The sequence below is a fragment of the Trichosurus vulpecula genome, chromosome 5 (assembly GCF_011100635.1).
Source record: "Trichosurus vulpecula isolate mTriVul1 chromosome 5, mTriVul1.pri, whole genome shotgun sequence".
NCBI lineage: Eukaryota > Metazoa > Chordata > Mammalia > Diprotodontia > Phalangeridae > Trichosurus > Trichosurus vulpecula.
This window is the reverse complement of record NC_050577.1, coordinates 242,387,440-242,404,724: the sequence shown is the minus strand read 5'-3', so window position 1 is coordinate 242,404,724 and position 17,285 is coordinate 242,387,440.

Sequence of the window (17,285 nt, the reverse complement as noted above, 5' to 3'; positions counted from 1 at the left end):
GTTTGTCTTTGGAAGACATGTGCAGTCAAATGGATTTTATGAGGGACTAGGGGTGGGAAAGGGCACCAAGGAAAATTTGCTCCGATGAAGAGGGTGAGCCTAGATCAGAGCACCCCTGATGGGATAAACAATTCTGAGGCTGGACTGGCTGAAAGGGAGTTGTGCTTTAGCTAGTCTTCTAAGAATAGCTGATTCTTGACCTATTATGCATATCCTGGGTCTTCTGCCCTCTATCCTTTTGGATTCACTCAAAGATTCATAGCATATGGATCCAGATAATTTCCTATGATGCTATAACTATTCATCTGCTCTATAGAGGACACATGCCAACCTAGCTTTCCTATGCCAAAAGCAAAAACATGAATGTGAACTAGTTCTTCAAAATTGAATATAAATCCATGAAGGAGTTAAAAAGAAAACATAAAGAAGAAATACTTTAAGTTTTATACAGATAACACAGAAAGCTGGTATAGTGTGATGGATAGAGAGCCAACCTCAAGGTTAGGAAGACCAGATTCAGGCCCCACCACTGACATTGCTTATGTGATCTTGGCAAATCATCCAACCTTTCAGTGCCTGAGGTTTGGTGGAACAGAAGAGTATAAATTACAGTTGCCAATCTGCATTGCTAAAGGGAATTTGCGTATTTGGAGTTCACTATGCCAATGAAATCACAGGTCCAGACAGGAAATCCTGAGTTCATACATTGTCATTTTCCATAGCACTCTCTCTCCCCACCCCACCCCCCTCTCATTTTTTAATTTTTTTTAAAGGAAACAGGCATCAGGCCACAATCAAACCTTTGCCTCCAAACTGCTGTCAATGCTTAAAGCGATTTTCAAGTAATGGCTTACCATTGTGTCAGGAATTTGTCTTTTGCTGTAAATTTAAAGAAATAAATTGCTACTATTTTATCCAACTTTTATGTGGTCAAACAGAAATGACTGGTCATGGGACAGCAGAAGAGCTAGGTTGAAGTCCCTCTTCCACTACTTATTAGCTGTGTGGCTTTGGGCAAAGTTGCTCTGTCCACACAGGTTAACATTTTAGCTTCAACGGATGGTCCTAGAGAGTTGTTAGAGCATTGAATGTCGTGTGACTTGCCCAAGGCCAAACCTCTGCAAGAGGCAGGATTTCTACCTACATCTTACTGGATTCAAGTCTAGCTCTCTATCCACTATGCACTATCCACTTTCAAGTAGAACTGTTATGTATATGTAATACTTAAGGGGTCTGTGATTTCATGGGCCTGGGAATTCTCTCCATCAATGCAGATTGCAACTATTAAAAAAAAACAGTCTCCATGAATTGCTGTAGCAAAACAAACAAACAACCAAAACCAGACCAGTAAATAAATCACCAGCCTGTGGTGCAACAGGCGATGAGGCTTTCTGAATACAGCTAGGCTGATTGTCAGATAAAAGGCTTTCCATCTCTGGTATGATACTCTAAACCTTTCCTCTTGTCAATTGGAAGGGCTTTTGAGAACTTAAGGTTTTCTCTGGGCCATGATGCAGGATTATAGAAAGACTTTAGTGGAGGAATACAAGTATTATTATGCCCATTTTACAGATAAGACGACTGAGAAGTTGAAGTTGAAGGACTTGTCCATGTTACATCCAACTTATAAACAGCTGAGCCAGGAACTGAATCTAGGTCTTCTGACCTGAGTTCCAGTGCTATGCTGCCTTCACACAATGTCTGTGGTCGTGTCCAGCTCTGGAAAATTCTGTCTTTCCAGTTCTGTGGCTTCATTTTGCTTGACACAGTGGCTAAGGTATTAATTTGTATATTGCAGCACAAAGGGGAATTTATGTGCTAAGTTAGCTCACACAAGTTCTAAAGAACTTTTTATCTAAGTCTCCACAAGAATGCATTATCATCCATACCGATGCCACCAAATCAGCTGGTAAAATGTAAAGTGACTTGCCCAAATAGGAAACTTTTTTGTAACTTTCCTTCCTTTTAAGTAGGAAAGAGGGAGTTGGGAAGGGAGGAGAAGTCAGCTCCTGGGCATCTTGTTCCATGAAGTTAAAATCAGGAAGGTTAGCAGATGCAGAGTGGCGTAAGCAGAAAAGTCCAGTTTCTGCCTTCTATAAAGGAAGGCATTGGAAAGAGTTTAGTACTGTTCCTTCCAGTTTTCCAATCAGAGGGAAGAGGAGGCTGAGGGGAGGTAGTGTCAATCAAGGCTTGAGTTAGCCATATAGAGGCAATGATGAGCTTAACTTGGGAGTTGAAACTACACTGGGCAGATGGAGCATAGAGTATATGAACTATTAAAAAAAACTTCAGTTCTACTTCCCCCAACTCCCTTTTACATGCCTGAGCATCATTTATAGTAATATTCTGCAAAGGGATGAAGAAAAAATTATGTAAATCATAGAACTCACAGAGCTACTGATATCTATTAATCTGAAGAGGTCATCTAGGCTGCTTTCTCTAGGGAACTTCAAATGACTTGTATCATCTATTGAATTTTCTCTGCTGGGCACTGGTTTACTGCTGAATTATTCCATCTGGTATTACTTTTACTGAATTGCTTGTTCTCCAATGAATTGCAGTTTCCATGAGGTTTCTTTTCTGCAGGGCAGGGTTGACTGCTCTTTTAGCCTTTAGCTTATGGGATTTTTCTGCTCTTTTGTGAGTAAAAACCACAGCTATACCCAACCAGCGCAGCTAAGGTTAAATTTGTTTTCTGAACTATTTTGCATCTTCCTCAATTTTCCTTCCTTTTGGGTTGGAGTGAGAAGATTGTTTTACCACCCCCATCATAGCTCTAAAAACTGACACTGGCAATATAAATTGGTGGTGGGGTGGAGTTTGTGAACTGCATTGCACCCAAGTAGATGTTCTCACTTTGGGAGTATTATCTTCTTAAGCACCATGCCCACCTACTGTTTTCATTCCCAACATTTTCTTGCCAAGTGCATTTCCTTGTCCCAGGCCAGTTAAATTTAACTTATGAATTGTTATTGCAACTTGCCTACTCTAACCATGCATGTGGAGGAGATGGAGGCCACTGTGCAGATTGTCACTAGATCCCAACAGGGAAGGTTTGAAGCTACAGGAGTCTAAGTTTTTTTGTTTGTTTGTTTTTTTGGTTTTTTTTTTGTTCATCATGTACTATTTTTGCTTGTTTGCTTTTTTTCAAAATATCCCAAATGTGGGCTAAATTCTGCTCCTGAATCAAAAGTCATGAGTCTACATGATTTATAGCTATTTATAATACCACGACTAGGAAAGCAACTCAGCATTTGGCTTATAAGGTCTTCCTAGAGAAATAAAACCAAAATGAATGTTGTTTAGCTATAATAAGCAGACCGCTTCAGAGAAAAGCCATCCTTTCCCCCACCCCCACATATGCCCTTCATTGCTGAAGAAGGGGACTGTTGGTGTAGAATATCACCTACCCTTCAGATGCGATTGGTAGAATATGAATGAATGAGATAAAAGATTATGCTATGGATTTCCCTTCTTAGTGCTTTATATTTCTACTTATCTTTTCTCCCCTACTAGACTGTATGCTTCTTGAGGGCAGGGAATATTTATTCTTCTTTATATGCTTTTCACTGCCTAGCACTATCCCTTGCTCAGTGTAAACTCTCACTAAATGTTTATTGAGCAACCCATGTTAAAAAAAAAAGATGCATTCTAAGGAGCATCTTCAGTTCATGTTACAGAACAAAACTAACAGGGCCAAATGAATACTGAACATGTGATCCTGGCATTAGTAGCATCATTGTAATTGATTGGTCTAATCTATCATTGGTTAAAGTTCTACTGGAATGGAATTACTTTTATTTGCATTTTTTGAGATATGTATTTCCCAGCTTCTTATTACAAGGCCCTTGTTGGGAAATGGTTAGAAGTACTTGTCATATTTTATAATAAAGAGAATTTAAATGCAGAAGGGATGCTCACTGAGTTGCATCTAGCCCAGTGGATCTGAAAGTGTGGTCCAAGGACCTCTGAGAGTCCCTTGGGGGGGTCTGCAAGATCAAAACTATTTTCATAATAATACTAAGACATTATCATTTCTAGTATAGTAAATATCTGTAGATGTAATCCACGTAAACCAAAGCTCTTTGGAGGCCCTCAATAATTTTTCAGAGGGTACAAGGGTCCTTAGACCAAAAAGTTTGAGAACTGTTGCTCTAACCCAATGACACATTATAATCGAGGAGACTAGGGCATAAGTAATCAGTTCATATTTTAATTTTTTTTTCTTCTTCTTCATGAGAAACTACCATTTACAGGCAGCTAGGTGGTGCAGTACAGAGAGGTCTGGGCCTGGAGTCAGGAAGACTTGAGTTCAAATCTAGCCTCAGACACATTAGCTATAGGACTCTAGACAAGTCATTTAACTTTTTTCTGCCTCAGTTTCCTTAACTATAAAATGAGGATCATAATGACACCTACTCCCCAGGGATGTTATAAGAATCAAATGAGTGATATTTGTAAAGTGCTTAGTCCTGTCCCTGACACATACTAGGTGCCTATCTCCTTCCTGCCACTATATTCCTTTGTTATGATTATTTTGTGACTTTCATTATGGAAGACTACATATAGTTTATGTTAGGGGATGAGTGGGTAGAATTAATAATGTACTGATTATCACTTGCCAGAAACATAGCAATGAGTTATTCAATTGTCATTTTCTTCTTCACTGAGTATTCTCAAGCAAGGCACCTGAGAAATAATGGGGAACACACAGCATCATTTGTCATTTTGCTTCTCATCTCTTGTCTTTAAGAACAAAACTGTCCATGTGTTATCTAACCCCACAGGTAAGCACAAGATTCCTTAAGAGTTGAGCTGTATGATCGATGTTAACCATGGGTGCAAAATGTAATTATATGTTCCATAGGGAAACTTGACAAGATTGAACAGCTAAAGACTTGTGAATGATAACAGAAGCTTGCCTGGCATTATACAGCACTGGAATACTCATGCTCGCTGAGCGTGAGAATCCATGGCGCATCAGCTAGGAAGCTCCCCATACCAAACAATCTATTGCATACTAGATAAACCCTAGGGAATTGTCTGAGGCATATGTAAGTCAAGTGGCAGGCAAACAGTAAGGAACAGGGGAATGATTAAAAGCTAGATCCTTCGGAATCCTATCCCAGAATGCTAGCCAAAAGGCAATATTGCCTCCAGAAAATAGTAAGCTGTCAACAAGAGTCTGTTGATGTTCCCTTATGGTCCTCAAGTGATGTCTCTCATGAAACTTTTCTCAACCTTTTCCCCATCCCTTTCTGGGAAAAAGTAACCTTTCCTTCCTCAAACTTTTTATAGCACTTTTCCTAGACCTCTTTTATGTAGCTGACATTCTTTTTCTTCCTTTATAAGCTCTTTTTGAGGTCAGGTATCATGTCAATCCTTATGTAGTACCCTGTTGCCTGAGGAGTTGGAGTAGCTGCTGAAGAGATCCCCAAGGTATCCTGATTCAAAGAGTGAAGAGACTTTGTGTTTGAAATATTTTCTACTTTCTTAATTGTTTAACATTAATTTTATTGATATCTTTCATTGTTTACATCACCAGAATTTCTCCCAATAACATTCCTCCCCACCCCAGTGCCATGACATATGACGAATATGCTTTTTAAAAGGTAAAAAGGGGAAAAATCAACAAAACAGATAAATACGTTGAAAATATCTAAAAATATGTTCCACACTTACAGACCTCCCCACTCTGCAGGAGTGGAATAAGTGTGTCTTCTCATATTTCTTCTTTTGGAGTCATGCTCTTTGTGATTTTGCAACATTCACTTTTGGTTTTTTCGTGGTCATTCTTTCTTTGTACATTGTTGTAGTCATTGTGTATATTGTTTCTTGGTGCTGCTTATCTCACTTTCCATCAGTTCATGTAAGTCTTTCCATGCTTCTGTGGAGTCATTCTATTTGTCATTTCCTATAGCCCGGCAATACTCCATTACATTTATGTACCACAGTTTCTTTAGTCATTCCTCAGTTAAGAAGCATCTAGTTTGGTGGCTTTCTTCTCACCAAAAACCTGCCTCTTGCTCATTCTAAGGGGAAGGGAAAGAAGAGAGCTGAAATCTCACAAAAGGCAAGAAGTGAGTAAGCCCACTGAGGGGAGGATATCACTAGCCCTGGCAATACCAGAGAGGTAAGCTTTAGCTCTGTGTAATGTGGAGGAACTAGGAGTAAGTGGCAGAAGTAGCAGAAGTAGATTTCCCCTCAATGTATGGAAAATACCTTTATTGATTAAGATTGTCCCAAAGTGTGAAACAGGCTGCCCCATGAACTGAGTTCCCCACTCCTGGCGTTCAAGCAAAGGCTAGATGACCATTTGTCAGGTATGTTGTAGTGGGGGTTTCTTTTTCATGTCTCAGTTCCTCCAAGGTTCCTCCCAAACCGAGATTTTGTGGCTCTTAATTATTAACCCTTAGTTACCTATTATTTCTGATGTGGTTATTTAACCCAAGAAGCAAATTAACCAACCACTAGTCCTGTATTATTCACAAAAGAAATGAGGACTAAGAGAGAAGGAAGAATCAATGATGAGAACCAGGTCATAAGCCTGGGTGACTGGGAGGATGGTGGTACCCATGACAATAATAGAGAAGTTAGGAAAAGGACAGAGTTTAGGGGAAAGATGAGTTCAATTTTGGATATATTGAGTAGTTACTATTATTATCCCTGTTTTACAGATGAGAAAACTGAGGCAGAGAGGGTTCGGTGTTATTCTTATTTCCATTCCACTGATGAGGAAACAAAGGGATACAGAAGTTAAGTGAGTCTTGACATAGCTAGTAGTACCTGAGGTTGGATTTGAACCCAGGTCTTCCTGACTCCTAGTCCTGCCCTGTATCCACTATGTTATCTAAATGTCTACTTTTATTTACAAAAACAAACTGAAGAATGGCATTGTATAGCTTATTTTCTCTTCATCTAGTCTGCTAGTGGAGAATGAGCTCTTTTTGAAGTGAAGGAATATCACTTCCCTTCTAGGGTAATGTAGGTCACACCTACTATAACACAAATACAAAACCAGGAGGCAAATTTTAATTAAAAATATTTATAGTGAGGAGGAGAGCAGCTGCTAATTCCCTTCACCATCTAGCAAATATGTTTTGCAGCTGGCCATAGTTCTCTCTTGTTTCAATCAGCTTCACCAATGAGAACAGCTGTTCATTAGGCTGGGAACACTTTATTGGTCCCTAAGTGATCAATGGTAACTGCCTGAGCAGGCTTTCCTATGAAAGATTTGAGAAGAACTGAAGTTCATTGCCAGGTTTTTTGTTGTAGTTTTTTTTTTTTTAAAGGATAACAATTCCTTAATGACCTAGATGTCTACATCATCCATCCGGCCCGGTTGTTTTGATGACTTTCTTAATTTCTTTAATTCAAATGCAAGGACATTCCAGACAACTTAAAACACAACTGGAAGAATTGTAAGTGGTGCAGTAAAGGGGGTCTACAAATAGCAAAGCAGTGAGACTGGTGTGACGTCCAGGGTGTTTCTCCAGAGAACACATTCTTAGAGATGTTAACAATCTGGTTTACTAATGTGAAGCCTCACTCTGTCAGTGCCACATTACAGCTTTTTTTGGTGTTTGCGTGTGGCAGCTTGAGAGTTGCATTGCTTTTTTCCTCTAGTAACATATAATACCTTACACTAGCTCTACCTTGATAATATCTCTTTGCATGCCTCCTTCTCCCCTCTGACACTGCCACCACTTTGGTACAAGCCCTCTTCACCTCACACCTGGACTATTGCAGTAGTCTGTGGGTTGGTCTCTCAATTGTCTCCCCGTTCCAGTCCATCCCTCCCCTTTCAGCTGTCAAAGAGAGCTTACGATAGTACAACTCTGATCACATCACTCCCCTCTACAGTAAACTGTGCTGGCTCCCTGTTACCATCATAATCAAATAAAAACTGTTCTGTTTGGCTTTGAAAGCCCTTCATAATCCAGGCCTTCCTATCTTTGCAGTCATCTTATACTTTGGGGCTGTCCAAAATGCAGCCCGAAGCAGACCACAGTGAGATTTATGCAGACTGCCTATAAACATAGAAATTTGCATGATAGTAAGCGAAGCCGAGTTACCACAGAGCTCTCACTAAAATGCCAAATCAAAATATATTGTCTATTGTTTCAATAAAAACCTGAGGTTGGACAGCCCTGTTATACTTTATTACACTCCATGTACTTTATGATCCAGTAATATCTGTCTTCTTACACACGCACACACACACACACACACACACACACACACACAATCTTCCCTTTCTTATGCCTTTTCAATGTCTGTCCCCCATGACTTGAACTCTCTCCCTCCTAACCTCCGCCTTCCCAAGCTTGAATCCAATCTTCTGCATGATGTCTTTTCAGCCACTCCACCTCTACTTCCCTCTGAGCTTACCTTCCATCTACTCCACATATAACTTGTGTATGTGTGTGTGTGTGTGTGTGTGTATAATGTATATATACATATATGTATGTATACACATATGTACATCCATCCATCCATACGCACATACTGCCTAACACAGTAAGCTCTTAATAAATGCTTGCTGATTGACTGGTTACACTGTAGTTGAAAACAAAGAGATGACTCTTGTCAGGGAAGTATCTGATGCTTGGTAGAATTTCAGTGACATAAAGAGAAGTTTCTTCAAGGCGATTTGGGCCAGTGAAACTGTGATGTTCATTTAGATATGGAAACAAGCACATAAGAGCTAGTGCTAGAAACTGCCTTAGAGCTTATCTATTCCATATTCTCCTTATTTTACAAAACAGAGAAGTTAAATGACTTGAGCACAAGTACTAATTCCCTGAACTGGAATTTGGACCATAGGATTATAGAGCTGGGAATAACCTCAGTGGCCATCTAGTCCCTGAGATAGGAAGTATCTTGTACAAAGTCGCACAGGAAAGAACTGCCAGAAGCAGGATTTGAACCAACTTTTTCTAACTCAAAAATCCAGTGCTCTTCCCATGGCACCATGTTTCCACAGATGATAAATTAGGAAGTGACTAGCTTGCAAATGGTATCATTTGACCAGCGTCCAATAGGATAAGAGCACGCTCATTTTGTGCTCTTTGTTTAAGGTAAAATTCCTGTTGCTATTTCATTATTATGTCTAAAATAAAGTAGTATCTAAGTGATGGGGAAAAAAAACTAGACTTCTTCAAGTCTGAATTCAAAATGAGCAATTAATTAATAGCAAGCAATTATATGTTACTTTAAGGTTTTCAAAGAGCTTTAAAAATATTTTCTCATTTGATCCTCACAACAACCCTGGGAAGTAGATGCCATTACAATCCGTGTTTTATAATTCAGGAAACTGAGGCAGACAGAAGTTAAATGGAATACACAAGGTCACATACATATTAAATGTTGGAAGGAGGGTTTGAATTCGGGTCTTCCTGACTCCAGGTTCAACAGTCTATCCAATGAGCCACCCAGCTGCATTTAAATTGTTCCTCAAGTACAGTATCCAGAACAAGGGAAATGTTTGTCCTTCATTCTGCCTGCTTCCTGATGGCCTCCCCTGGATAATCTCTATATAGTCCCACTGGGCATGGAACTGTCCAGCTGCACTTTGCTTTCAGGTTCAGGTCTCTGCTGAAGTCTGGCTACCTTTTCTTTCCTCATGAGAACAGAAGGTTCTGTGATACTGTTTCAGTTCAAAAGTCAGAGGCTTTAAAAAAATGGCTGAAAAAAAGCATCTGCCCTAAGCCATGAGCTCAACAAGATTTATGGTGTGTGTGTGTGTGTGTGTGTGTGTGTGCGCACACATGTATGTAAACCTCGGCTTTTTCTTTTCCTTTCCACACTGATTTGTCCAGTTATTTTCTGAATCTTAGCTTCAAGGTCTCTCATGTCCAGTAGGACATTTCTAGCCCCAGACATCAAAATCTTCAAGAGCAAAGAGCCTCCTAGGGAAGCAGCTAATGCCCTCAGGCTCAAGTCTGTCTTGTCTTTGAACTCAACTTTCTGGTGCAGGATCTTGGGTCTGTCAGTTGGAGATAGACAGCCTAGCTGATGGTGAGCATTCCTTATACCTCCTGATTTTAATATCTGAAGCCTAGATTATCTCTATTCATTTTCCATGTAAGTGGTATTCACTCAATAACCATCAAATAGTTCTGGGATTTGGGATTTTCCAAATCTAAGCCTCTTCCACTCTCCCATGTAGCTGAGCAAACATGGAAAAGGCAGAGAAGCAAAGCTAAGCCTAGGGAGATGAAGTCATTTTCTCTTTTACCCGCTTATCTGTATTCTTGACTTTTCACATACACATCTGGCCATCAAAGCCTAGAACACAGCTTTGACTTACTCTTTCAATTATGTAACTCAACAAGGTGAGAGAAAATAATTGAATAACTGGTTTTAGTTGTGAAGTTTCATATAAGATCAAAATAATTTATTGAATCATTTAATTACAGAGAAAAAAGCTGTCATTGAATTTGAATGGCCTTTTCTTCTTCCATATGCTTTTTTTTCTATCAAAGAGGGGAAGGGATCACGAAATTATTAAGTCTAATAAGTTCCAGACACTGTGCTAATCACTTTATAATTATCATTTCATTTGATCCTCACAACACCCCTGCGAGGTAGGTGCTTTTATAACACCTATTTTACAGTTACAGAAACTTAAGGGGACAGAGGTCAAGTGACTTGCCCAGGGTTACATGTCAAGGAAGTGTCTGAAGCTAGTTTTGAGAATGGAGAATAAATTATCATGTTTTGATAATGTAAAATAAGTTTTTTTCCTAAGTAAAATGACAAAAGGCCTATATAAAGAAAGGCTTGAGGATTATTGCTATTTTGTGACTCAGAGCTCCTGCTTCTCTAACTATAAGAAATAGCTCTAACCGTTTGAATTCCTGGACAAAAAAAAGAAGTAAGCCTTTTATCACAAATAAGTTATTCTTTTTCTGACCTCTAGTATTTTTCTTCCCTCCCTTTGGCATCATTGTACAGTATTTGCCATTCATTTCCTTTTATTATTGAGAAAAACTAAAAGATTTAAGCAACATCTTGAAATACTGCCTTTCAGAGGCTTCTACCACCTGCATTTAAGTTGCTATACGCAACCTACTTGCAAAAGCAGACCTTAAATTTTAAAATGGAGAAATATCTTGGACAATAAAAGGCAGGCCGATTTTAATTCTGAATGGACCAGAAACTTCACTTAAAAATAGAAAAGAGTTGGCAGGAAAAGCTTGAGATTTATCCAATGCAATTTACTAAGGAAAGGAATATTCTGCTTTTTTTATAAAAAAAATTAGCAATAATAAGACCTTCTATGAGTGATACTTCTGTTTTAAAAAAAACTATACATACATATATATTAAATATAAGTGGATTGGTTGAAGCAACTTGATTCAATCTATATTTAGATGAAAGCTGAGAGTACAATTAAGGGGTTTAGAGTTGGCAACTTTGCCAAGTAGAAATGAAAACAGCAGAATCCCATATCCTTTCTGCTCTGTTAGACTGGACATTTCCAGTGAGTGTACTTGGCTGCTTCTCTGTAATCCCTATGTTTACACAAAGGACAAACTCATGAGGTCCAAGCTGAATCAGAGTGGAATAATTAATGTCTGAAATGTCCCATGGACTGTCCTTTTAATTCCATAAAACCTAGGGGAATTAACAATTAAAGACTGAACTACTGATCTGATTAGAAAATATTTTGCTTAGGGGCCTCATGCATAGTTGTTCTTTAGTTGTTTTTCAGTCATGTCCAAATTTTCATGACCCCATTTGGGGTTTTCTTGACAAAAATGATGGAATGGTTTGCCATTTCCTTCTTCGGCTCATTTTACAGACGAGGCAAACAAAGTTAAGTAACTTGGGCAGGGCCACATAGCTAGTAAGTGTCTGAGGCCAGATTTGAACTCAGGAAGATGAATCTTCCTGAATCCAGGCCTGGCATGCTATCTATTGTGCCACCTACCTGCCTTCATGCATAGTAGGTAGTTAATAAATATTTGTTGGATTGAAATCAGCTAAATTTTTATTTCAATGAATTATTTTCTGTCGTTCTACACATTAAGCCTTTCATATGTTTGATAAGGCAGGCGACACATATTTCTTGGAATAATATATAATACATGCACCATATCAATTGTACAATATTCAAGTTTAGTCCTTTTTTATACACACTTTTAGTGTACTGTTGCTTCTCTTTTCCTTCTCCTCACTCCCTTCTCTCTCTCTCTCTCTCTCACACACACACACACACACACACACACACACACACACACTCCTCACTCACTCCTCTGTTTGGGGTTCTTGGGGTGATTTTGTGTGAGGCAGAGTGAAGAGGAGTTTTATGCTCCTGTTAACACTGTAGGTCCTGAGCCCCCATTGGTGTGCTTCCCATTAACAAAGCAGCCAGCTGACTTAACAAAGGCATTTACTTAAAAATAAAGCAGGAATAATAATCACATGACATTTTGCCCACAAACCAGGAGCTAGGCTGGTTGCTCTGTTTTGGGGCTATGGCACTCTTTTGTTAGTCCAGGCTTCTTCACTGCTGAGGAAGTAGTACTCTCTTCCGGTTAATTCCCTTAACCTGGCAATTTCAGAAGGTTTTCCATTTCTGCTCATTTGACTGGGCTCTGAGAAGTTTCTACCTCCTAGGGAGTGGGTATTAGTGAAGAGAACTGTTGTTTCTTTTTCATCAACCAGCTCTTCTAGGCAGCAAGAGGAAGTTCAGAAAGCTAGTGACTTTCTTCTACATAGCTCTGAAATCTTTTTTTAGAACTTCCTAATCCAGGGCTGGGTCCTCTCAGTGAGAATCTTCACTCTGATTAGCTATCATATTACCATATTCATTGGTTCATCTCTAGTCATACAATACAAATGTTTCCAAATATCACAAAGCAGTTCTGAATTTCAAGGTTCCCCAGTTATTCACTTTAAATTTCTCCTGTTAGTCAGATACAAATGAACAATTGGCAAACAAGTCACTGAGGCTGATCTTTTCCCTGAGTAAGTACATTGTTTCTATGGACTCCTTTCTTTGTATTTGTTTTTCATAAGCAAATCCTACATTAAATCAACAAAGATACCTGTCTGAAAAGCACATACACTTACACATATATTTTACAATAAAATCAAAACCAGCAATTGTCTGAATGAATCTATACATGAATTGCATGTCTGCGTGTCTAATTTGATAATATTTATGCCTTCAATACTTTGATAAATCTTGATGCATCTGTGCTCTCATTGATATGGTTCCTCTAGCAAACGATACTGATCACAAACCATTAATGACTTCCTGTCTTTTGTTACTCTTCTCCATATTTCAGAAAGGGGTCCAGCCAACATCATGAGCACCTTTTCTAGGGCTCTGAACCTTGTTTGGATACCAGGGCATCACATGGGCTGACTCTTGGGTTATTCCTAGCCCTTGCTCCATTACTGGCCCATATTTTTTTCCCATTCATCTGTTTCTCTACTGACATTCTTTATACTACTTCTCCTGAGCAATTCCTTGTTTGTGACATCCTGGAAACTTTTTGTATTCACTATGCATCAAAATATTGCAGAGCTTCCTAAATGATCTACATAACCCCTCAGAAGAACTTGGCCTACCTATCTATACAGGAAGAGCCAAGGGCTAAGGATGCCTATGGTCAAGAATATGGGATGCTTTTGAATAGACAAGAAATCTAAGCTATTCATAACCATAGGGGGAAAATATCCTAGTCACTAATAATGAGAGAAATACAAATTAAAGCAATTTTGATATTCTGCCTTCATCTATCAGATTGGGAAATATGGTAAAAAAAAGGAAAATGATGATTGTTAATGGGGCTGAAGGAAAACAGGTACATTAATGCATTGTTGATGGAGTTGTGTATTGGTCTAGTCAGTCAGTTATCAAACATTTATTAAAGGCTTACTGTATACTAGGCAGTGTGCTAAATACTGAGAATACAAAAAAGAGACAAAAACATGTTCCCTGCCCTCAAGGAGCTAAGATGCTAAGGCAGGAAAAAAACATGGAAACAATTATGTACATTTCAGTTAGCCAGTCAATAAATATTTATTGAACACTTACTATGTAGTAGGCATTGTGTTAAATGTTGGCAATACAAATTCCAATAGAAATATAGTCCCTGCCCACAAGGAACTTACATTCTAATGGGATTATAACACAAAGGGAGCTGAAGTGGTTTGGAGGAGAGGTATTTGGTACAGCGATGTTGTAGAGAAAATTCTGTGGAGATGAACCATCAGAGAAGATGAAGGCATGGTTGGCCTGGTCCTCTTCCTTAAATTAAAGGTTCCAGGAAGAACCAGCTAATTGGAAGGTGAGGCCCCAAGCTCTACTATATCTCTCAGACATGAGAACTTCTAGATACTCTCCAATATCACAAGGAAAAAAACCTATATCTTGTGGATCTGGAACTTTAGGGGGTCAGTAGAGCAAGGAGGATCCTGAAAAGGCAAGGAATTCCTACCTCCACAAGAAGATTTCAACAAGCCAAGCCAACCAACATCGATTAATCAATTACTATATGCCAGACACTGCTAAGTGCTGGGAATCTAAATACAAGCAAAAAATAGACAGACTTTGTATTAAAGGAGTTTATGTAATGGGGGAAGTCAACACATAAAAGGAAGCTGAAAAGGAGGGAGGGAGGGAAAAGCGATTTGGAAAGTCAGCCTGGAGAGAAATGAAGATAAAAGATATATTTTATATATCTATACTTATACCATATCTGTATCTACATATCTATCTATCCATCCATCTGTCTATCATATCATACCATATGTCATGTCTATATCTTAAACAGGAGGTGATCACGGAGGGAAGCTACTAGCAGTAGGGATAGGGACATAGAGGGGAACAAATGGGGACAGCTTCTAGCAAAGGGTGGGATTTGAACCGAGATTTAAAGGAAGCAAGAGAAAGCAGAAGGCAGAAGTGAAGAGGGAGAGCATTCTGGGCATGAGGGGCTACAAATGAAAAGGCATAGAGTTGGAATGCATAGTGTCATATGTAAGTAACAGCAACTAAGCTAGTGTTGCTGTATGATAGCATACAGAGAGTTGTGGTGAGGGGTGGGGCAAAGTCTAAGAAGACCAGCATGGTTGAAAGGGGACAGGTTCTTGAGGGCTTCTGTTCTCTCCAGAAGATTCTAGAGAGTCAGTGGAGTGTGACTAGGGAGTGACATTGTCAGATCCTTGCTTTAGGAAGATCCCTTTGGCAGCTAAGTGGCAAATGGACTATAGTGAGGAGAGACTTGAGGAAGGGAGAGCAAGCAGAAAGTTATTGCAGCAGTCCAAACATAAGGTGAAGAGAGCCTGTACCAGGGAGATGAGTATATATGAGTGGAGAAGAGGGAGGAGGGATACATACTAGAAATGCTGTGGAAGTAGGAAAGGGAAGAGTTGGCAACAAGTGTGAAGTCAATGTGAATGTGGAGTCAAAGATGGCACCAATGTTTCAAGCCTACCTGACTGGGAGGATAGTGGTTTCTTCTACAATAATAAGAAAGTTGGACAGAAGGAGAAAGGTTCTGTTTTGGACATGTTTGAGTCTGAAATATTTCCAGCCATCTGGAAAGCAATTTGGGACCATGTCCCAAAATTCACTAAAATACTCATACCTTTTGACCCAGTAATATCCCCTTTAGGTTCGTTATCTCAAAGCGATTAAAGAAAGAAGAAAGGCACATGAATGTACAAAACTATTTAAAGTAGGTCTTCTTGTTATAACAAAGAACTGGAAACTAAGGGGGTTCTCATCAGTTATATGGTTGAACATATGATATATGAATGTAATAGAATATTATTACCTTCTAAGAAATTATGAAAGTTTCAGACAGACCGGGCAAGACTGATAAGAACTGATGAAGAGTGAAGTGATCAAAACCAGCACAACAATTTATACAATAAGAAAATTATAAGAAAAACAAACTTGAAAGACCAAGGGACTGCAGTCAATGTAAGGACCAACCACTAGTGTAGATGACCAATGATGAAGCTCTCTACTCAAAGAGATGGTGGACTCAAAGTGCAAAATAAGGTATCCATTTTTGGATAAGACCAATGTAAGTATTTTTTTTCTAGACTAGGCACATTTATGACAAAATTGTTTTTTTTTTTTTAATTCGGAGAGTGGAAGATGGGAGGAAAGAGGGGCTAGCGGTAGAGTTGCCCCCTCCCCCCAAAAAAGAAAGAAAAAGAAAAAAGATCATTTTTAAAGAGTGAACAAGAAATAATGGAAATAAGGATGAAAGGAATTAAACAAGATAGCCATATATTGAATTTATTATAAGGAAAAGAAAACTGTTTAATAGAGATACAAAAGTTCACATACAACCCTATTTTCTTTTCAGCTTTGTATACAGAATTATTCATTTTATTGGGTGTTAAGTTCAAAATTTTAAAAAATTAACCTTCAAAAAAAGGAACATAAGTTCCTTGTGAGCAGGATTTTTTTTTTTCATTTATTATGCTTGTATCCAAATGCCTAGCCCATGCCTGGCAAATAGCAGATGTTTACTAGATGCTTGTTGACTGATTATTGACTGAGTCCAGCAAATTTATGTTGTCTAATTTCAATTGGGCTCTCAGTGCTGCAGGACTGTTCTTTCATTCTCCCCTGATTGGCCATCACTCTTCATAGCAGCTGTTTTAAATCTCTTCTTTCCTCAAGTCGCTCATACCACCCCCCTACACTATCCCCCAAGGTTGTTGTGCACTCTACTAAGAAATTAGAGGCCATATGTCTTGAGCTCCTTCTCCCCAATTTTATCCCTAAGAAGCCCTCATCATCACCCTTGATTGTCTCTTCTTTTGCTCTAAACTTTGAGGAAGAGATGGCTATTCTCTTTGTCGAGGACAGCTCCTCTGATTGTCTCCTTGATCCCATTCCCTTCTATATCATCCAGGAGCTTGCCCCTTTGATCATCCCCTCCACCCTCATCTTCAGTCTCTCATTCTGTGCTTCCTTCAGCCGTGTCTAAATCTGCCTCCTTTAAAATCCTTCTCTTGACTATCACACTTGACACAACCATTTTATATTCTGCCTCGTTTTCATAGTCAAACACAAAGAAAAGTCTGTCTATACTCATTAACTCTATTTTTCATCTCCCACTCACTTTTTAGTTCCTTATAATCTGGCTCTCAGCTCAGGCCTTTTCACAAATACTGCTCTCTAAGATTGGCAGCAATCTCTTCATCCTTGCTAAATCAAGTGACCTTTCCTTAGTTCTCATCCTGTTGACATCTCTGCTATGTTTTTCACTGTTGACCCAGTCCTCCTCTCAAGTATTCTC